The 23,899-nt window shown below is 33.6% G+C and overlaps 1 protein-coding gene across 8 annotated transcripts in view; it reads right to left on the bottom strand.

Annotated features, from left to right (window-relative positions):
• The window catches only part of LOC141451879 (protein jim lovell-like), a 164,053-nt gene that overhangs the window by 138,045 nt on the left and 2,109 nt on the right, over positions 1 to 23,899 (bottom strand). For 2 of the 8 annotated variants that reach the window (XM_074123633.1, XM_074123643.1), the window contains exons 1-2: positions 18,930 to 19,049; positions 18,810 to 18,849 (exon numbers count right to left, since the gene is read on the bottom strand). The exons of 2 other annotated variants lie outside the window; for them this stretch is intronic. The gene's annotated coding sequence lies outside the window, so the exon portion shown is untranslated. Of the gene's footprint in view, positions 1 to 18,809; positions 18,850 to 18,929; positions 19,051 to 23,899 lie in introns of those variants that run through there. 4 more of the 8 variants (XM_074123642.1, XM_074123641.1, XM_074123644.1 and 1 more) reach the window with 4 other exon arrangements.

Raw genomic sequence — 23,899 nt, 5'->3', positions numbered from 1 at the left:
CATATGGTTAAGTTTTTGAAAATACGGTAGCTACTTTTAATTATTGAGCTATTCATAAAAAATTATCTTAATGAATTGCGATCACATGATATTTTAACGACTAATTTCATTAATGGAAAAACATTTTCAGAGGTCTGCAGACTGAAGAAAACATGTTTGAATACGAAATGTGCATGTGGAAGAGGTTTGGTGAGCGTATGAACAATGAACAATTAACAGAATGGAAGCGCCAGAAAGTAGGCAGTCGGCTCAAGGAGATTATCGCTTCCGAAGTTACGAATTACGCTGAAAACCTTTATTCGATTTGAAAATATCGCAAGAAAATTGCCTCAGAGTGTTGTGCGATTTTCTTGCAAATGACTTTAACATTTTCTTTGAAACTTCAATATGCGGTTTGGCAAAAAAATGAAACTAGACATTAGAATATTTACGTTCATCTTAGAATGATCAGAGGATAAAGCAGTGCTTGTAGACTTGAAAGGTTACTGAACCAGTTGACTTCGCTTTCCGGCAGCAAGTTCTTGGAAGTTACAGATTTTTCACAGATTTTCTAGATCAGTGGTTCTTAACCGGTGTTCCGCAGAACACTGGTGTTCCAAGAATATGGTCCAAGTGTTCCGCAAAATTTCGGTTTTAAATGTATCGAAATTTAGAAACTTAAAAAAAATACAAAAACGAAAAATTGTTCCTTTTTTTTTAATTTGAATTTAATTTTAAGTTCTTGCTAAATACCGAATTTCAAATTATTTAATGTTAGTGCTCCAAGAGAAAAATATATACATATAATTGTGCTCCACGTCTATGACAAGGTTAAGAACCACTGATATAAAGGGTTGAAAATTTTTTGGGTCATGAAATTCTGTAAAATTGTGGCCGTTCTATATCTCCCACTGTGAAGCACGTATTGGTATGAAATTTTGTTCTCTTGTACACTTTGTTTTTCTCAATTATAAACCATAACAATTTTGTACACAGATCTTTAAATGTTGAAGATATAAAGGGTTGAAAATTTTTTGGGTCATGAAATTCTGTAAAATTATGGCCGTTCTATATTTCCCACTGTGAACCACGTATTGATATGGAATTTTGTTCTCTTATACACTTTGTTTTTCTCAATTATAAACTATAGTAATTTTGCACACAGATCTATAAATGTAGAAGATATAAAGGGTTGAAAATTTTTTGGGTCATGAAATTCTGTAAAATTATGGCCGTTCTATAACTCCCACTGTAAAGCACGTATTGATATGAAATTTTATTCTCTTATACACTTTGTTTTTCTCAATTATAAACTACAGTAATTTTGTGCACAGATCTTTAAATGTAGAAGATATAAAGGGTTGAAAATTTTTTGGGTCAAGAAATTCTGTAAAATTTCGGCCGTTCTATACTCCCACTGTGAAGCACGTATTGATATGAAATTTTATTCTCTTATACACATTGTTTTTCTCAATTACAAACTATAGCAATTTTGTGCACAGATCTAAAAATGTAGAAGATATAAAGGGTTGAAAATTTTTTGGGTCATGAAATTCTGTAAAATTATGGCTTTTCTATATCTCCCACTTTGAACCACGTATTCGAATGAAATTTTGTTCTCTTGTACACATTGTTTTTGTCAATTATAAACTATAGTTATTTTTTGCACAGATCTAAAAATGTAGAAGATATAAGGGGTTGAAAATTTTTTGGGTCATGAAATTCTGTAAAATTATGGCTGTTCTATATCTCCCACTGTGAACCACGTATTCGAATGAAATTTTGTTCTCTTGTACACTTTGTTTTTCTCAATTATAAACTATGGTTTTTATGTGCACAGATCTAAGAAGGTAGAAGATATAAAGGGTTGAAAATTTTTTGGGTCATGAAATTCTGTAAAATTATGGCCGTTCTATATCTCCCATTGTGAAGCACGTATTCGTATGAAATTTTATTCTCTTATACACTTTGTTTTTCTCAATTATAAACTATAGTAATCTTGTGCACAGATCTTTGAATGTAGAAAATATAAAGGGTTGAAAATTTTTTGGGTCATGAAATTCTGTAAAATTATGGCCGTTCTATATTTCCCACTGTGAACCACGTATTCGTATGAAATTTTATTCTCTTATACACTTTGTTTTTCTCAATTATAAACTATAGTAATTTTGCACACAGATCTATAAATGTAGAAGATATAAACGGTTGAAAATTTTTTGGGTCATGAAATTCTGTAAAATTATAGCCGTTCTATATCTCCCACTGTGAAGCACGTATTCGCATGAAATTTTATTCTCTTATACACTTTGTTTTTCTCAGTTATAAACTACAGTAATTTTGTGCACAGATCTTTAAATGTAGAAGATATAAAGGGTTGAAAATTTTTTGGGTCAAGAAATTCTGTAAAATTTCGGCCGTTCTATATCTCCCACTGTGAAGCACGTATTCGTATGAAATTTTATTCTCTTATACACATTGTTTTTCTCAATTATAAACTATGGTTTTTATGTGCACAGATCTAAGAAGGTAGAAGATATAAAGGGTTGAAAATTTTTTGGGTCACGAAATTCTGTAAAATTATGGCCGTTCTATATCTCCCATTGTGAAGCACGTATTCGTATGAAATTTTATTCTCTTATACACTTTGTTTTTCTCAATTATAAACTATAGTAATCTTGTGCACAGATCTTTGAATGTAGAAAATATAAAGGGTTGAAAATTTTTTGGGTCATGAAATTCTGTAAAATTATGGCCGTTCTATATTTCCCACTGTGAACCACGTATTCGTATGAAATTTTATTCTCTTATACACTTTGTTTTTCTCAATTATAAACTATAGTAATTTTGCACACAGATCTATAAATGTAGAAGATATAAACGGTTGAAAATTTTTTGGGTCATGAAATTCTGTAAAATTATAGCCGTTCTATATCTCCCACTGTGAAGCACGTATTCGCATGAAATTTTATTCTCTTATACACTTTGTTTTTCTCAGTTATAAACTACAGTAATTTTGTGCACAGATCTTTAAATGTAGAAGATATAAAGGGTTGAAAATTTTTTGGGTCATGAAATTCTGTAAAATTAGGGCTTTTCAATATCTCCCACTTTGAACCACGTATTCGAATGAAATTTTATTCTCTTGTACACATTGTTTTTGTCAATTAAAAACTATAGTTATTTCTTGCACAGATCTAAAAATGTAGAAGATATAAGGGGTTGAAAATTTTTTGGGTCATGAAATTCTGTAAAATTATGGCCGTTCTATAACTCCCACTGTGAAGCACGTATTGATATGAAATTTTATTCTCTTATACACTTTGTTTTTCTCAATTATAAACTACAGTAATTTTGTGCACAGATCTTTAAATGTAGAAAATATAAAGGGTTGAAAATTTTTTGGGTCATGAAATTCTGTAAAATTATGGCCGTTATATATTTCCCACTGTGAACCACGTATTCGTATGAAATTTTATTCTCTTATACACTTTGTTTTTCTCAATTATAAACTATAGTAATTTTGCACACAGATCTATAAATGAAGAATATATAAACGGTTGAAAATTTTTTGGGTCATGAAATTCTGTAAAATTATAGCCGTTCTATATCTCTCACTGTGAAGCACGTATTCGCATGAAATTTTATTCTCTTATACACTTTGTTTTTCTCAATTATAAACTACAGTAATTTTGTGCACAGATCTTTAAATGTAGAAGATATAAAGGGTTGAAAATTTTTTGGGTCATGAAATTCTGTAAAATTTCGGCCGTTCTATATCTCCCACTGTGAAGCACGTATTCGTATGAAATTTTATTCTCTTATACACTTTGTTTTTCTCAATTACAAACTATAGCAATTTTGGGCACAGATCTAAAAATGTAGAAGATATAAAGGGTTGAAAATTTTTTGGGTCATGAAATTCTGTAAAATTATGGCCGTTCTATATCTCCCACTTTGAACCACGTATTCGAATGAAATTTTGTTCTCTTGTACACATTGTTTTTGTCAATTATAAACTATAGTTACTTTTTGCACAGATCTAAAAATGTAGAAGATATAAGGGGTTGAAAATTTTTTGGGTCATGAAATTATGTAAAATTATGGCTCTTCTATATTTCCCACTGTGAACCACGTATTCGAATGAAATTTTGTTCCCTTGTACACTTTGTTTTTCTCAATTATAAACTATGGTTTTTATGTGCACAGATCTAAGAAGGTAGAAGATATAAAGGGTTGAAAATTTTTTGGGTCATGAAATTCTGTAAAATTATGGCCGTTCTATTTCTCCCATTGTGAAGCACGTATTCGTATGAAATTTTATTCTCTTATACACTTTGTTTTTCTCAATTATAAACTATAGTAATTTTGTACACAGATCTTTATATGTTGAAGATATAAAAGGTTGAAAATTTTTTGGGTCATGAAATTCTGTAAAATTATGGCCGTTCTATAACTCCCACTGTGAAGCACGTATTGATATGAAATTTTATTCTCTTATACACTTTGTTTTTCTCAATTATAAACTACAGTAATTTTGTGCACAGATCTTTAAATGTAGAAGATATAAAGCGTTGAAAATTTTTTGGGTCATGAAATTCTGTAAAATTATGGCCGTTCTATAACTCCCACTGTGAAGCACGTATTGATATGAAATTTTATTCTCTTATACACTTTGCTTTTCTCAATTATAAACTACAGTAATTTTGTGCACAGATCTTTAAATGTAGAAAATATAAAGGGTTGAAAATTTTTTGGGTCATGAAATTCTGTAAAATTATGGCCGTTCTATATCTCCCACTTTGAACCACGTATTCGAATGAAATTTTGTTCTCTTGTACACATTGTTTTTGTCAATTATAAACTATAGTTACTTTTTGCATAGATCTAAAAATGTAGAAGATATAAAGGGTTGAAAATTTTTTGGGTCATGAAATTCTGTAAAATTATGGCCGTTCTATAACTCCCACTGTGAAGCACGTATTGATATTAAATTTTATTCTCTTATACACTTTGTTTTTCTCAATTATAAACTACAGTAATTTTGTGCACAGATCTTTAAATGTAGAAGATATAAAGGGTTGAAAATTTTTTGGGTCAATGAAATTCTGTAAAATTATGGCCGTTCTATATTTCCCACTGTGAACCACGTATTGATATGGAATTTTGTTCTCTTATACACTTGGTTTTTCTCAATTATAAACTATAGTAATTTTGCACACAGATCTATAAATGTAGAAGATATAAAGGGTTGAAAATTTTTTGGGTCATGAAATTCTGTAAAATTATGGCCGTTCCATAACTCCCACTGTGAAGCACGTATTGATATGAAATTTTATTCTCTTATACACTTTGTTTTTGTCAATTATAAACTACAGTAATTTTGTACACAGATCTTTATATGTTGAAGATATAAAGGGTTGAAAATTTTTTGGGTCATGAAATTCTGTAAATTTATGGCAGTTCTATATCTCCCACTGTGAACCACGTATTCGAATGAAATTTTTTTCTCATGTACACTTTATTTTTCTCAATTATAAACTATAGTAATTTTGTGCACAGATCTATAAATGTAGAAGATATAAAGGGTTGAAAATTTTTTGGGTCCTGAAATTCTGTAAAATTATAGCCGTTCTATTTCTCCCACTGGGAAGCACGTATTCGAATGAAATTTTGTTCTCTTGTACACTTTGTTTTTCTCAATTATAAACTATAGTTATTTTGTGCAAAGATCTAAAAATGTAGAAGATATAAATGGTTGAAAATTTTGTGGGTCATGAAATTCTGTAAAATTATGGCCGTTCTATATCTCCCAATGTGAACCACGTATTGATATGGAATTTTGTTCTCTTGTACACTTTGTTTTTCTCAATTATAAACTATAGTTATTTTGTGCACAGATCTAAAAATGTAGAAGATATAAAGGGTTGAAAATTTTTTGGGTCAAGAAATTCTGTAAAATTTCGGCCGTTCTATATCTCCCACTGTGAAGCACGTATTCGTATGAAATTTTATTCTCTTATACACATTGTTTTTCTCAATTATAAACTACAGTAATTTTGTGCACAGATCTTTAAATGTAGAAGATATAAAGGGTTGAAAATTTTTTGGGTCATGAAATTCTGTAAAATTATGGCCGTTCTATAACTCCCACTGTAAAGCACGTATTGATATGAAATTTTATTCTGTTATACACTTTGTTTTTCTCAATTATAAACTACAGTAATTTTGTGCACAGATCTTTAAATGTAGAAGATATAAAGGGTTGAAAATTTTTTGGGTCATGAAATTCTGTAAAATTAGGGCTTTTCAATATCTCCCACTTTGAACCACGTATTCGAATGAAATTTTATTCTCTTGTACACATTGTTTTTGTCAATTAAAAACTATAGTTATTTCTTGCACAGATCTAAAAATGTAGAAGATATAAGGGGTTGAAAATTTTTTGGGTCATGAAATTCTGTAAAATTATGGCCGTTCTATAACTCCCACTGTGAATCACGTATTGATATGAAATTTTATTCTCTTATACACTTTGTTTTTCTCAATTATAAACTACAGTAATTTTGTGCACAGATCTTTAAATGTAGAAAATATAAAGGGTTGAAAATTTTTTGGGTCATGAAATTCTGTAAAATTATGGCCGTTATATATTTCCCACTGTGAACCACGTATTCGTATGAAATTTTATTCTCTTATACACTTTGTTTTTCTCAATTATAAACTATAGTAATTTTGCACACAGATCTATAAATGAAGAATATATAAACGGTTGAAAATTTTTTGGGTCATGAAATTCTGTAAAATTATAGCCGTTCTATATCTCTCACTGTGAAGCACGTATTCGCATGAAATTTTATTCTCTTATACACTTTGTTTTTCTCAATTATAAACTACAGTAATTTTGTGCACAGATCTTTAAATGTAGAAGATATAAAGGGTTGAAAATTTTTTGGGTCATGAAATTCTGTAAAATTTCGGCCGTTCTATATCTCCCACTGTGAAGCACGTATTCGTATGAAATTTTATTCTCTTATACACTTTGTTTTTCTCAATTACAAACTATAGCAATTTTGTGCACAGATCTAAAAATGTAGAAGATATAAAGGGTTGAAAATTTTTTGGGTCATGAAATTCTGTAAAATTATGGCCGTTCTATATCTCCCACTTTGAACCACGTATTCGAATGAAATTTTGTTCTCTTGTACACATTGTTTTTGTCAATTATAAACTATAGTTACTTTTTGCACAGATCTAAAAATGTAGAAGATATAAGGGGTTGAAAATTTTTTGGGTCATGAAATTATGTAAAATTATGGCTCTTCTATATTTCCCACTGTGAACCACGTATTCGAATGAAATTTTGTTCCCTTGTACACTTTGTTTTTCTCAATTATAAACTATGGTTTTTATGTGCACAGATCTAAGAAGGTAGAAGATATAAAGGGTTGAAAATTTTTTGGGTCATGAAATTCTGTAAAATTATGGCCGTTCTATAACTCCCACTGTGAAGCACGTATTGATATGAAATTTTATTCTCTTATACACTTTGCTTTTCTCAATTATAAACTACAGTAATTTTGTGCACAGATCTTTAAATGTAGAAAATATAAAGGGTTGAAAATTTTTTGGGTCATGAAATTCTGTAAAATTATGGCCGTTCTATATCTCCCACTTTGAACCACGTATTCGAATGAAATTTTGTTCTCTTGTACACATTGTTTTTGTCAATTATAAACTATAGTTACTTTTTGCACAGATCTAAAAATGTAGAAGATATAAAGGGTTGAAAATTTTTTGGGTCATGAAATTCTGAAAAAAATTATGGCCGTTCTATAACTCCCACTGTGAAGCACGTATTGATATTAAATTTTATTCTCTTATACACTTTGTTTTTCTCAATTATAAACTACAGTAATTTTGTGCACAGATCTTTAAATGTAGAAGATATAAAGGGTTGAAAATTTTTTGGGTCAATGAAATTCTGTAAAATTATGGCCGTTCTATATTTCCCACTGTGAACCACGTATTGATATGGAATTTTGTTCTCTTATACACTTGGTTTTTCTCAATTATAAACTATAGTAATTTTGCACACAGATCTAAAAATGTAGAAGATATAAAGGGTTGAAAATTTTTTGGGTCATGAAATTCTGTAAAATTATGGCCGTTCCATAACTCCCACTGTGAAGCACGTATTGATATGAAATTTTATTCTCTTATACACTTTGTTTTTGTCAATTATAAACTACAGTAATTTTGTACACAGATCTTTATATGTTGAAGATATAAAGGGTTGAAAATTTTTTGGATCATGAAATTCTGTAAATTTATGGCAGTTCTATATCTCCCACTGTGAACCACGTATTCGAATGAAATTTTTTTCTCATGTACACTTTATTTTTCTCAATTATAAACTATAGTAATTTTGTGCACAGATCTATAAATGTAGAAGATATAAAGGGTTGAAAATTTTTTGGGTCCTGAAATTCTGTAAAATTATAGCCGTTCTATTTCTCCCACTGGGAAGCACGTATTCGAATGAAATTTTGTTCTCTTGTACACTTTGTTTTTCTCAATTATAAACTATAGTTATTTTGTGCAAAGATCTAAAAATGTAGAAGATATAAATGGTTGAAAATTTTGTGGGTCATGAAATTCTGTAAAATTATGGCCGTTCTATATCTCCCAATGTGAACCACGTATTGATATGGAATTTTGTTCTCTTGTACACTTTGTTTTTCTCAATTATAAACTATAGTTATTTTGTGCACAGATCTAAAAATGTAGAAGATATAAAGGGTTGAAAATTTTTTGGGTCATGAAATTCTGTAAAATTATGGCCGTTCTATATCTCCCACTGTGAAGCACGTATTGATATGGAATTTTGTTCTCTTGTACACTTTGTTTTTTTCAATTATAAACTATAGTAATTTTGTGCACAGATCCATAATGGTAGAAGATATAAAGGGTTGAAAATTTTTTGGGTCATGAAATTCTGTAAAATTATGGCCGTTCTATATTTCCCACTGTGAACCACGTATTGATATGGAATTTTGTTCTCTTATACACTTGGTTTTTCTCAATTATAAACTATAGTAATTTGGCACACAGATCTATAAATGTAGAAGATATAAAGGGTTGAAAATTTTTTGGGTCATGAAATTCTGTAAAATTATGGCCGTTCCATAACTCCCACTGTGAAGCACGTATTGATATGAAATTTTATTCTCTTATACACTTTGTTTTTGTCAATTATAAACTACAGTAATTTTGTACACAGATCTTTATATGTTGAAGATATAAAGGGTTGAAAATTTTTTGGGTCATGAAATTCTGTAAATTTATGGCAGTTCTATATCTCCCACTGTGAACCACGTATTCGAATGAAATTTTTTTCTCATGTACACTTTATTTTTCTCAATTATAAACTATAGTAATTTTGTGCACAGATCTATAAATGTAGAAGATATAAAGGGTTGAAAATTTTTTGGGTCCTGAAATTCTGTAAAATTATAGCCGTTCTATTTCTCCCACTGGGAAGCACGTATTCGAATGAAATTTTGTTCTCTTGTACACTTTGTTTTTCTCAATTATAAACTATAGTTATTTTGTGCAAAGATCTAAAAATGTAGAAGATATAAATGGTTGAAAATTTTGTGGGTCATGAAATTCTGTAAAATTATGGCCGTTCTATATCTCCCAGTGTGAACCACGTATTGATATGGAATTTTGTTCTCTTGTACACTTTGTTTTTCTCAATTATAAACTATAGTTATTTTGTGCACAGATTTAAAAATGTAGAAGATATAAAGGGTTGAAAATTTTTTGGGTCATGAAATTCTGTAAAATTATGGCCGTTCTATATCTCCCACTGTGAAGCACGTATTGATATGGAATTTTGTTCTCTTGTACACTTTGTTTTTCTCAATTATAAACTATAGTAATTTTGTGCACAGATCCATAATGGTAGAAGATATAAAGGGTTGAAAATTTTTTGGGTCATGAAATTCTGTAAAATTATGGCCGTTCTATATTTCCCACTGTGAGGCACGAATTGATATGGAATTTTGTTCTCTTGTACACTTTGTTTTTCTCAATTATAAACTATAGTTATTTTGTGCACAGATCTAAAAATGTAGAAGATATAAAGGGTTGAAAATTTTTTGGGTCATGAAATTCTGTAAAATTATGGCCGTTCTATATCTCCCACTGTGAAGCACGTATTGATATGGAATTTTGTTCTCTTGTACACTTTGTTTTTCTCAATTATAAACTATAGTAATTTTGTGCACAGATCCATAATGGTAGAAGATATAAAGGGTTGAAAATTTTTTGGGTCATGAAATTCTGTAAATTTATGGCAGTTCTATATCTCCCACTGTGAACCACGTATTCGAATGAAATTTTTTTCTCATGTACACTTTATTTTTCTCAATTATAAACTATAGTAATTTTGTGCACAGATCTATAAATGTAGAAGATATAAAGGGTTGAAAATTTTTTGGGTCCTGAAATTCTGTAAAATTATAGCCGTTCTATTTCTCCCACTGGGAAGCACGTATTCGAATGAAATTTTGTTCTCTTGTACACTTTGTTTTTCTCAATTATAAACTATAGTTATTTTGTGCAAAGATCTAAAAATGTAGAAGATATAAATGGTTGAAAATTTTGTGGGTCATGAAATTCTGTAAAATTATGGCCGTTCTATATCTCCCAGTGTGAACCACGTATTGATATGGAATTTTGTTCTCTTGTACACTTTGTTTTTCTCAATTATAAACTATAGTTATTTTGTGCACAGATCTAAAAATGTAGAAGATATAAAGGGTTGAAAATTTTTTGGGTCATGAAATTCTGTAAAATTATGGCCGTTCTATATCTCCCACTGGGAAGCACGTATTCGAATGAAATTTTGTTCTCTTGTACACTTTGTTTTTCTCAATTATAAACTATAGTTATTTTGTGCAAAGATCTAAAAATGTAGAAGATATAAATGGTTGAAAATTTTGTGGGTCATGAAATTCTGTAAAATTATGGCCGTTCTATATCTCCCAGTGTGAACCACGTATTGATATGGAATTTTGTTCTCTTGTACACTTTGTTTTTCTCAATTATAAACTATAGTTATTTTGTGCACAGATCTAAAAATGTAGAAGATATAAAGGGTTGAAAATTTTTTGGGTCATGAAATTCTGTAAAATTATGGCCGTTCTATATCTCCCACTGTGAAGCACGTATTGATATGGAATTTTGTTCTCTTGTACACTTTGTTTTTCTCAATTATAAACTATAGTAATTTTGTGCACAGATCCATAATGGTAGAAGATATAAAGGGTTGAAAATTTTTTGGGTCATGAAATTCTGTAAAATTATGGCCGTTCTATATTTCCCACTGTGAGGCACGAATTGATATGGAATTTTGTTCTCTTGTACACTTTGTTTTTCTCAATTATAAACTATTGTTATTTTGTGCACAGATCTATAATGGTAGAAGATATAAAGGGTTGAAAATTTTTGGGGTCATGAAATTCTGTAAAATTATGGCCGTTCTATAACTCCCACTGTGAATCACGTATTGATATGAAATTTTATTCTCTTATACACTTTGTTTTTCTCAATTATAAATTACAGTAATTTTGTGCACAGATCTTTAAATGTAGAAAATATAAAGGGTTGAAAATTTTTTGGGTCATGAAATTCTGTAAAATTATGGCCGTTCTATATCTCCCACTTAGAACCACGTATTCGAATGAAATTTTGTTCTCTTGTACACATTGTTTTTGTCAATTATAAACTATAGTTACTTTTTGCACAGATCTAAAAATGTAGAAGATATAAAGGGTTGAAAATTTTTTGGGTCATGAAATTCTGTAAAATTATGGCCGTTCTATAACTCCCACTGTGAAGCACGTATTGATATGAAATTTTATTCTCTTATACACTTTGTTTTTCTCAATTATAAACTACAGTAATTTTGTGCACAGATCTTTAAATGTAGAAAATATAAAGGGTTGAAAATTTTTTGGGTCATGAAATTCTGTAAAATTATGGCCGTTCTATATTTCCCACTGTGAACCACGTATTGATATGGAATTTTGTTCTCTTATACACTTTGTTTTTCTCAATTATAAACTATAGTAATTTTGCACACAGATCTATAAATGTAGAAGATATAAAGGGTTGAAAATTTTTTGGGTCATGAAATTCTGTAAAATTATGGCCGTTCCATAACTCCCACTGTGAAGCACGTATTGATATGAAATTTTATTCTCTTATACACTTTGTTTTTGTCAATTATTTTTCTAAAGTTTTGTTGGAGTTCCAAACAAATTTTATTTTTTATTACTATTATTTATAGTGGCCTCTAAACTCTGAATTGTGGTTCAAAAACTTAAATATTCAATTTACAGAAATAAGACGTCATGATCGCAGAACTTCTCGGTGTTTTACTTGAGCAGAGCGAGCGAATAATCGACAGGCGTACAAAGTTCTGTACTTTAAAGATTTGGGTAGGGGTCGGCTCAGAGACAACCATTTCACAATGTGGAGGTTTCTTGTCATAAATAGTGACCGCCTTCACTTTGAAGAATTTACAGCGGTCTGGAGGAAACAATAGAACCCCTAAAAGTTAATAATGCGTGTATATTTCTGGAATCCGATTGCCAGTGATCTGGAATGATGCGAGCAGGGTGTGTGAAAAGTGATGAGATCAGGAACTCGGACGGGGCCCCAATCATCTTCTGCTGACTGGACACATCGCCCCTCACAAATACCCAACTTCTCACCCATCAGTGCCCTGCTCCATTCTATTCCCGTTCTTCTGGTTCCACTCCTTGAGCGACATGATCGTGCCAAATTTGGCACCTTTTCCTCTCCCCCTAAATACACGGAAATTCCCCGCAAATATTTTTAAAAAAGCCTGATATCTACTCCAAATGAAACTTTCGAAAACCTAAGGCCTTTTTCTACTTCGCACCTTCTGCTGGGATGGCATCCGCTAAACCCGGAAGCCTTTCATCTCTTTTACAACTAACTGTAGCCAATTTTTGGCATTTCCAGTTCTTCGGTTTTCTGAAGAAATTTTGATTTTCAAAATATCGCTTATAATACTGCTGCAGTTTGATTTTGTAAACTTCTTTTTTGGTAATTACACTTTTCATAACATTTTAGGACCTTCAGATAATGATTGGCGAAGAGGTCTTACCATATCGCAACGGATCTCTTTTTCACGGCTGTGTGGGAATCACTTTGTCACCTGTCTGCACAGATCGGAGGAGTGGTAAGAGTGGCCAATCGGCCGACAAGCGTGCTCCTGTTTTCGTCACAGCAATCAACTATTATTTCTTGTTGCGCCAAGAATTGCGCCAGTATGTCGAACGGCCGCTAGTTGCTTCGATTTGCAACAGCTGGAAAGTGAAGTGATACACTGTCAGCCGATAGTCGGTTATCTCTGAGTGCTGTTATCTGTAGAGGGGGTACTATTTTCCAGCTTGGTCCCGGAATAATTCTTTCAAAGACTTCGCGAACGGTAAAGTGCTTTTCAAGATAATGTTCTGTGGGTTTGGACAAATTATTACTGAAATTTTAAATTTCGATGGGATGCAATCAGGGACTAATAAATTTTAATAATCTAAATAATCTGCGTAAACAGCATCTCGGAAGTACAGTACCATATTTAATTTACTGTTATAGCGCCCAGAGGCGCCCTTATTCGAATTCTCCTGAAAAAATGTAACATTCTGCCTCAAACTAGAGATTTCCGGTGAGAACTTTGCTATCGCAAACATTACTCGATTGCGTCACTTCCTCATCCGAAATGAGAGAAAGAGGTAGAAAAGTTTCATTGGCCGAGAAAATCTGCTTCTAACGATTTAATAGCTGGTGATGTAATAACTTTTCAAACAATTCTTTGATTTGCATTTCTACGTCTCCTCTGTTGGGATGATGCTCACATGTGAGAGTGTATTGGTGCACGCTGTACTGAGGCTAAGAGAGGTGGGAGAGATGGATGAGCAAAGAGAGCAAGATTGGACCAGTTCGTCCAACTGGCTGAGAGAACTCCAAACACATTAAGCCGAGGTGCTGTTAGAGCGCCCGAGAGCAGCTCTGTCTGCTTGATAACTAATTGAATCTGATACAAATGGCTTTGCCAGTGCCAGTTGGATATTGAGAAAGAGAAAGCCCTGTTTGGGAAGGGCAATTAGGGGAGGGGTTAATCTGAGTCGGTCTTCTCTCTTGTAATCTAATACGTTCATTACAAGGCCGGGAGGGGCAACTACCCCAGATCTTTGTCTTGCTCCTTATAGCGCATTCTAGCCAACACTCTTCCCGTCTTGCTCTGCCCGAACATTCGTAACGTGATAAATTGAAGTAGTCCATTTATTTGGGCGAGTTGTGATAGATGGCGTCGCTTGGCCCATTCACGAGCGTTCCTAAGGCTCCAATAACTTGGCCGCTCCATCTCTCGTGTACGGCTACACATTCCTCCAATATCCCCTTGCAACTTTACCTAAATCCTATTATACAAAAGGCCATATTTCTGTACATGCTAACACTCAATTAAACATGTTTCCATCAATACAGCGCCTGCGTAATTATCAGTACCAATGTCACACACAATTCTGTGCGTGAGGCAGCTATTCTCAGAAACAATAATACACCACACACGAACTGCCAACTAAAACAACGTAATAGTTGGTTCTCATGGTAACTCCCGAGTAGAGTTGGGCATGAGGCATTCTTGCTACATAAACCCACTTTTCTGTACAAAGTGTCATCAAAACTCCTGTCGGTAGAAAATGCAAATACGAAAATCAGCAGCACATGATTTCCCTGGCGATCAGCAGCGAAGAAAACTGAAACTATAAAAATGATGAATTGGTGAAAAATGCCGCTCGAAGTGGCGCCCCAATTACGTCGTTCCAATCGTTTGTATTTTTTTTTTTTTACAGTTTCCACTGAGATAGAGTGAAGTTTGACACCAGATCATTATCATGGGAGATAATGACTGAAAGCTGGCTGGACCAACTCCAGCTCTAGAAGACAGATTTCTATTATCTGCTCTCTTGTAACAAAATATATGATCTTGTGGAGACTATCCCAAGCTGCGGAGAATCTACAACATTTATTGGACTTATTCCTACTTTTTACATAATGACACAATGTTCTCAGAGCATGATATGTGCTTCTTATAATCAGAATCAGTAAAATTGACTGGATTACTTAACCTTAGTTATACTTGCTCTCTAAAGGATGTGCACACATGAGCGGAAGTACTGTCAGACCCAGTTCAAACTCAGGCGCGGTAATTGATGCGTGCCGCTGCTTGGATTAGCGAACTCACAGATAATCTTTAGGCTTATCATCCCCAATCACTCACACATTCCTTGCTACGTAAAATTCAGTGTGTTGTATGCGCACCACTAGCATATGAATTACTACTAACTTTTAGTTAGTTCTTCTTGAGGAAGAATATTTAAATAAAGTGGCTTAGTGGCAAATAAATAATAATTAGAGACCATTTTGGAGGATACACAGCGGGTGGCAGTTATTTGCGGGGATAATTACATCGTGAGACCCTGGAGAACTTAAAGCGGCGTCGAAATGTCCTCTGCAGAGTTGTTCAGAGCCGCGGACTAATGGGGCATGGCCAGCTTTTTCAGCCTTTACGCTCAGATAGACGAGAGTAGTGATGTGTGCAGAACTGAGGCTGTCACGACTCCAGTTCTGCTGATGATCGTCCACCACATTACAGTTTGGAAAGAGACACCCCACCTCCTCCAACATCTGCATACTTTTTCCATTCATTAATATTTTTTCTACTTTTAAATCATTACTGTAACCACTGCTGCACCACACTCATTATTGTTTGTCGCCGCTAACGGCACGTTCGCTCTGTCGGTCCGTCCTTTTCTTCTAAACAAACAGCCCGCTGCTGAAAGCCGATGTTTTAAACATTTACATTACGTATCGTCTTTACTTTTTATCTCTCCTGTCAATTTTCTTAATCTGGGTCTAGCTCCCATAATTAAAATACATAAACATATACTTATGCTTAATAATTTTATAATCAGACTGGTTACAACCTGCCCAGATAAAGTAATCTACTCAAAACCAATTTATCCGATATCTAACTTGATATCAAAATTCGATAGCAATACTTCCGCTTAATAGGGATCAGAGGAAGTCAAAGAAAAAACTTTGTGTGAAACTCATACGTACTTTCTTAAAGTTCCACATGAATTTCAAAAATTAACAAATAACAAATTTTGGGTTACTACAAAGAAAATCGAATGATTTATGTACCAATCAGATTTATTGTCCAGGTGTGAGTGTGGAGAACTGGTTGGATGAAAAATATATTTACAAGATATACAAGCGGCGTGCTGAGTCTAGCTGGAGGTAAGCCGGAGATTGCTGGCTGAGATAAACTGCTAGATTTATCTACAAGATCCATATCTGCAACTATTAACACTAAATATAGAACATTTCACGGCGCTTTTTGAAAATATTTACTGATCACAGATGCTCTAGTTTTTTTCAGACCGCAGAATTAGCCAATAATACTTTAGATTGGGCACACAATTTTTTTGGAGAATGGGGGGGGGGGGTATTTTCCATCGGCACTGGATTTCTCCAGGGTCCATTACCAACTATCATCAGTTTATCCAGAAAATCTCGTAATAAATATTGTCCAGTAAAAAATATAAGTATCACTTTTTTTTTTTTTTTTTTTTTTTTTTTTTTTTTTTTTTTTTTTTTTTTTTTTTTTGCGCATCAACAGCTGAGGTCATTAGCGCCCGGAGCTTTTTCCAGTGCACTGCCGGCCTCCGGACAGTGTTCTCTTCGTTACAGACAACACTGTCCATCACCGGACAGTGAGCTGTAAGAAGCTCTTAGGAAGAGAAAATCTAAGGGTCAGCTGCTGGATTCGAACCCGGGACCTCCGCGTGGGAGTCCAGTATGCTAACCTCATAGCTAATCCCTTCCCTCCATCACTTTTTCATCACTTTTTGTTAATTCCATAAAGAAAAATTTCCTCGTCTTCCTCTCCTCTCTGGTCTTAGAAAGACGACAGCCAGCAGCTCAACATCATCACAAATTCAGCCTCGAAACCATTCCTATGACTATTCCATAATTTGCATCGGCGGACGCGTGCTTCCAACCGTACAACCCGATTTTTACGTTTTCACAAATTCATTTTCTTGAAATTGTTTTTTAAAAAATGTTTTGTTAGAACTAGTGTTGGGCCAAACAGCTTGAAATGGATGCTGGAACTGTTTATAACCCAACAGAGTTCGTGAAATTTAATCCGGGAAGATAAACCATCAGGGGAATGTAGATTCTCTCTATTCTTGCAGTCTCCGATCGTAGCCTGGCTCTTCTAAACGGTGACCTTCATTGTTCTAGTCTTAGTCTATCACTTGTTCCATTCTTTTTACTTAGACATACCTGAAACATGTCCTACACCTGATAACCTCAAGATGATTCTTTCCTACTTTCATGATTAGTTTTATCTTGATACTTCTTCAGTAGTGAGCAGAGGCGACCTCACATATTTATGTTTTACCAGCTAAGCTGTTTCTGCCCCATTAAAGAATGGTAAGCATCTCAAGACCTTTTTCATTCTAACAGATACCATGCTAATGCTAGTTCGCTTCGTGTTAGCACATTTGGAAAATGATTTTTCATCAATACTTTTCTACTATCTGAAGGTCCTTTAGTAACGAGAAACATTTTTTTGAAGCAATCTTACTTGTTTTTCTTACTGCTGCACAAAAAAGTACTTAGTTATAGGCTTATGTCCACGTACCAAATTAGGTATCGTGAAACAGAAAGTGGACTCAACCTGTGACAGAACTTCATGATTAACAAATTTATATGGATATTAAAGGAATATTAATTCGCTGCAACACTCCGTAACACCGAAGCGGTCCTCCATATTGACGTCGTGACGGTGTGTTCCACTGAACATGTAGAATACAAAACATGTAAAGTCGTGCACCAATCATAGCACTTCTTTATTTTTGTATTTTTTTTATTTTCCAACATTTAATAAGAGATATTGATTGTTTGGAACAATATTCCAACTATTGTTCTCGTTTTAGGCGCTGATTGTGTGATGTTGAGTAAACGACGTGATCATTTAGTCGTGAATCGTTTACTGTGTGCCCCTCAACACTAGACCACTCAGACAAACTGTTCTGCATTTATGCGATCAGTCTTATTTGATAATACGATTAGCTATATCCTAATGGGTTAACAGCAGTTCAGGGCAAGTATTGCCAATCCTTATTTTTCAATTTGCTTTTTAATGAAAACTGCCATTTGGAGGTTGCCGCAGGGCAAAATATCTGTGTATGACAAATAAGAAAATTGATGGTTTTTGTTTATTCAAGGTAATGGACCCACGATAGAGTCGATTTGAAGAGAATGGAATAATAGTTATTTATGTTCATTTGTTTGCGAAAATATTCTCCTCTCACTGTTTTAAGTGTTTTAAAAAATTATTTGGAATACTAAAATAATTTGAAATAAAATAAACAGAGGTTACTATGGCAACACGGGTAAACAAACGTAATAACAATGGGATACTTTCCATTTGTTCTAACATGTTTACTTAAAATAAAAAGAAAATATTACAATTGTACTACTCTACGAGTATAACTAAATTGTTCATGTTAACACTGTATTAGTTGGTCGCTAAAGTACAGCCAGGTCGCTTAGTATAGAGACATGAACTGTTCACCTCGGGTGCCCTCTGAAGAGTTTTATTTCTTTTATGGTCCATAAATTAATTCAAAGCAAAATATTGAAATACTTCCACTTACTTTATAGCGTAATTTCTAAAAAACGGCGTCCGCCACTTACCTAAAACAGAGAAAATGTATTTTATTTAAAGATATTGTAATAATATTTATTGTCAATTGAAGAAAGTTAGCTTATCTTACAGGAATATAGGAGTTGCCCTCATGAGCCTTGTGAGCGTCTGCAAGAGTCAATTACAGCATGTCAGTGATATGATGTAAGGTAGATTTTTTTTTTAACATACATAGTTTTCAAAAATGTATCTATTAATAAACATATGATCTAACATTTGCTTCGTCTTCAGCTGAAACAAGCTAGGTAGTACTGAAGTTAGGTACAAAAATACGCACGAGACTGTCGAATCAAGACTATAAGTTTGCAGGAGACGCCTGTGTGCGCAGAAGTAGGAGAGGGGTGTTTACGGAAACTGAGGATGTTTATGCTACTTCTAAACTTTAATGCAGAGCTGTACGTCCAGCTGGACTCGGCTTCATTCCTCTTAATAAACATGATTTTGATTCAGCAAAATTGCATTGCTTCTACTTTGTATCGGACTAATTTTTGCAATTGAGGGAGAATTTAACACTTCTTACCTTCCCTGTTGAGTTTCTATTCTTTATAAAGACGTCAGAGATCTTTAAACTGAAATACTCTATTTAAATTTTGTAGACGGACCCAATTCTAATCCAAAAAATTAGATTTTATGAGCCCCTGAACGACTGCTCACTACAATTGGGCTGTTTAGTTGGATTAGCATGTGCCATCTCCAAAATACTGAATTTGCAATCAAAATTCCCTTTTTGAAGGAAATATTTGCATTTCAACGGTCATCTTTTTTCCTGTAAGATAAGCTACTTCTTTCTTTATCAACTTTCGTCGACAAGTTTCGGATGTTTGCCGATCATCGGCTTGATGTCAGACAGACTATCTTGCGATTCCGATGAAAAATGAAATCAGTACTTCTGAGGTCACTATCTCAGAAAACCCAGCAATATTAGGTTATATTTGTTTGTCCAACTAGCAATGATTTGACTACATTGTGTATATTGAAATTGCTGCACTCAGAAAGATCTAAGGAAACATCTTAAGGGAAATATTCCATGAAGAATCAATGAATCTAAAGTTACGGCCTTAAATTGACTAACTGTCTTCCGTGAATTCTGAAGTTGATTTCTACAAAATGGTTTGTGTCAGTGGAGTCAGTCTACCTCAAATACGAAAATTCCGTTTAGAACCATGCAGAAAGATCTAAACCGATATTAGGGGCTACTACTTAACCAAAAAAAAAAAGGCTTTTGGATAAAATTGGCCATCCAGAAATGTCATTTTTCTGAATTGATTATCAGTTTTTATCCATTTTTCGTCCATTATTACACCACTCTAAAACTACAAACTCTACACCAACAGATGGAGAGAGAAAAGACGACACTGCGGCGGATCAAAGCAACGATATTGCCAACATTAAAAAACAAAAATCTTGAAAAAGGGAAGAAAACCGTTAAAAATGTCCAATTTCCATTTAAAAATCTAAATTGACTAAATCGACTTTAGAGAGAAACATGAGTTTTTCCAAAGGGAAATATTGCTTTGGTAAAATAAATAAATTTCCACAGTGACAAAGTTAAATATATTTTTTTCACGGCAGCAAATTGGATCAGCTGTTAAATCAAGGCGAACTATTCGCTCTTGTTTTTTTTTATCTTCTTTCTTTGCGCCAAGTGTGATTCAATTGCGCGGATTGTGAACTTACTGCAGCAGTTAGTTCTTGCAGAAATTGCCTTGCGGAACGCCGTTTTGCTCATATTGCGACACAACAATGTTGCCAACAACTCTCCTTTCAAACCAAACCGCTTTGTGTAAGTTATTTCTCTTCTATGTATGTATTCTTAAAATATCTGTTTCTAATTTCTACATTATGTTGGCGACTCTTCCGCCTTATTCTGAATATTGTTAAACCGTTGACGGTACTAAACACTTTGTAATAACTCTTACCTTTTGTCCAAGCAAGTGTTGCAATCACTCCGTTTTCCGATATTGAGATCAAAAATTACGTTTAAGTTTCCATGATTAGGAGTGTTTTTTCTTACATCCCCCACCCCAAATTTGTCTGTACGTCTGTAGAGTGTGAAATATTAAATTCGATTGATGAGTATTGAATATTAAATTTGATTGGAAGTTGAGTATATGGTTTAGAACAAAATCAGCCAATCGAAAATACCAGTTATTCAATCGATTTGAAGATTATTCAACCGGTAGTGCCTCTTTGCACAATCGATTGTTCACTTTTCTAAAAGTTTCTATTGAGGCACTCTCTATGATGTGCAGATCTAAGTAACTTGGATTCATAACTTTATTTTATTCACTTTTTGGAAGTTTCGAGGGTGGAGTAGGGGTAAGCTACTCCACGTAATGTAAGGTTAACAGTACAGCGAAAGGTGCAGTTTTGCCAACTTGATAATGTTGGTAACAATAAATACGACTCAAATATTTAGAGTTTACCCAAAATTTATCACTCAGAACTTTTAAAATAGTAGTGACACCACGTCAGCCGAGCGGATAGAGGCTAGACCCGCAAAGCTAAGAGATGTATTCTGGTACTGGGGTTTCATTTTCCCGTCTAGGTCTTGGACTCTAATGGTTAATGTGAGAGATCTGTTTGCTAATCGCCTCCGTCCACGACACGAAAGTTGGTAATTGGACTCGTACAGCCCACCTTGAAGAAATAGGCATTACCTTTACTTACTTCTCACTTTTTACTAAAAAGAGAAAGCTACAACACATTTTACTTTAATTTCTAAAAACCATTGACAGATTTATGTAAAATTGTCTTACAAAGGGTGAATTGCAGTTTGATAAAACATTCAAGACCAGTTCTGTTTAGTTAAATCGCTGCTATATCCGTCAGTATCATAGCCCATGTTAAGCGAACAATGTGCTCTTGTTTGTTTTTATAATTTTTAGTAAAATAATCGATATTCCTTTAAGTTCCCATTTCCCAACTCATTAGTAGCACACGTTACGCACTATTACTTAAGGAAAATCTCGATTTTTGTTCTATTTTTAGAGATTGGTTTTTATTGCAATTTGATTGTTAATTTCCTTGTTGTTTAAATAATTTAATAGTTTGGAACTAAAAAAACCCTAAGAAAATGTTTGGTTTCATATTTTGTGGAAACGTTCTAAACCAAAATGATAGCAACAGGTACATTTTGATAAAATTCCAAAGAAATCCTCCGGCGATTTCAATCTTGGAGCGAACTCTCACATTGAATTCCTACTGACGTCATACACTGGTGGTGAGGTCATGAGCTAAACAATTTCGGGGAAATATGCCCCTCCTCTCCTTTCTCTAAGGCACCCCTTTCTTGGGGGAAATGTTACAAATAAACTTTGTACACTTATAGCTAAGAGATTCGGGTGGCAAGACTCTAAAACTGATGAACCTTTTCAGCTCCACGGGAAATCAAATTTCGAATTGGTTTCCGTGATTCGTGTCATGGCGACACCTACTTACTGACACACAGACTAATCCTTGCGCACTCAGCCGGATATTTCCGGCGAAAACTTGAAATCTTATTTCCTCTTAAAGGAAGTAGAGAAAATGATCACAACTAAATAGAAAATATTTGGTCACAGATGTTTGATTTGAATCAACCAATTAAATAGGCTACAACAAAGAAAAAACAAAAAGCAAAACCCGTGCGCTACAGTTTCACCTTTGACCCGCTCTTTGTCCACAAATTGTTAGAGAAAATATCTTATTGCGCAGTATGTGGTCACATGTAGACTATGGTCACAAGTCGTCTGTGGTCACCAATTGTCTAAGTCACATGTAGAGCGTAGTCGTCCAGAGAACCGTCAAGAAAGAATAAACTGGATACCATAATTTGTAGTAACATCGTGCGAAATGTAATTGTAATTTTTTTTCAGGCAGACTTTTCGTCCAACTACCAATCAGGTGTCGTGGACGGAGGCGGACGCTCGAATCGAATACCTAGACCGGAAACCCAGACTAGTACAGTAAATCAATTTAGCCTAGCGACGGGGCCTCACTGGCAGCCGAAGCGCCAAAAAGGAATAGTTCTCAATGAAATACACCTACCGTTCGATTAGCACGGTACTTGATTCACACGTTTAAAAGTAGTAAAATTACAATTATTGTTTTAATTTAATTTTTAACAAGCAATACACTGGTCGTGAAGCCTCTGCACATAAAATAGAAGCAAATTTTCGTTTTCCATTGTATAGATTTTTATAAAAAGGAGTTTTTATGTTCCTTAAGAAAGGATAAAACACACAAAGCACACCAATTCGAAACAAGGTTAGTTAAGCCTTCAAATAAGTTTCCTAACGATCAACCAGAATTTCCAAACCGATGGAATATCATTCCCACGGTATTGAATAATCACTCATAAATATTGTACAGGAGTTAGAACCGTAAAATTTACCGAAAGGTTATTTTGGAACCTCGAGTTTTGTTATCCACATTTTCATTGAAAAATGTTTTTAAAAAAAGTAAATAAATCGTAACATTTATGTAGCTGGTATATAAAAGTTTAAACATTGGAAAAATTTGCGAAAAACCTGAAAAATCATTTAGTTAAGTAGACTTTTGGAGACAAAAGCAGTTTATCGAAATTTGAAAATACAATTACTAATTCACTTTAGATAGTATTATTCTCATAATAAAAGCGTACATCAGACTGAAACAGCACCTTAGAGCGAGAAATAACAACCATCTCTTTCTATTTTTGCTGGATAAATGTTAAAAATAAAATCAAACTCATTTTACTAAAGTCTCCTTCTGGTTGAAACCAATTTTGGCAAGAAACCTCAACGTCACTTCCGCTGTTGGCATCTTAAAGAGATAACACAACTGCTCATTCGCTATTGAAGACTGGTAAACGAATATACATATCTTCTGAAGATGTACACAGAGAATGGGAGTGTGTAGATATACACTCATGCGGTAATTTGTGTAACACTAGTTTTTCAGCTCAGCCAACCCCACAAAACATGTATTTCTGGTGGAAAAAGGAAAATGGGAAACCCGATCGGTTACTTTCGAGGTCAAAAATAATAAAAATCGGTTCATTCGGGCATCAGATATTAA

Source organism: Rhodnius prolixus, unplaced genomic scaffold (assembly GCF_049639745.1).
Source record: "Rhodnius prolixus isolate KJV_2025 unplaced genomic scaffold, Rpr scaffold_14, whole genome shotgun sequence".
In the NCBI taxonomy this organism is placed as follows: Eukaryota; Metazoa; Arthropoda; class Insecta; order Hemiptera; family Reduviidae; genus Rhodnius; species Rhodnius prolixus.
The sequence above is the reverse complement of the archived record's forward strand: the minus strand, read 5'-3'. Positions and strand labels throughout refer to the sequence as shown.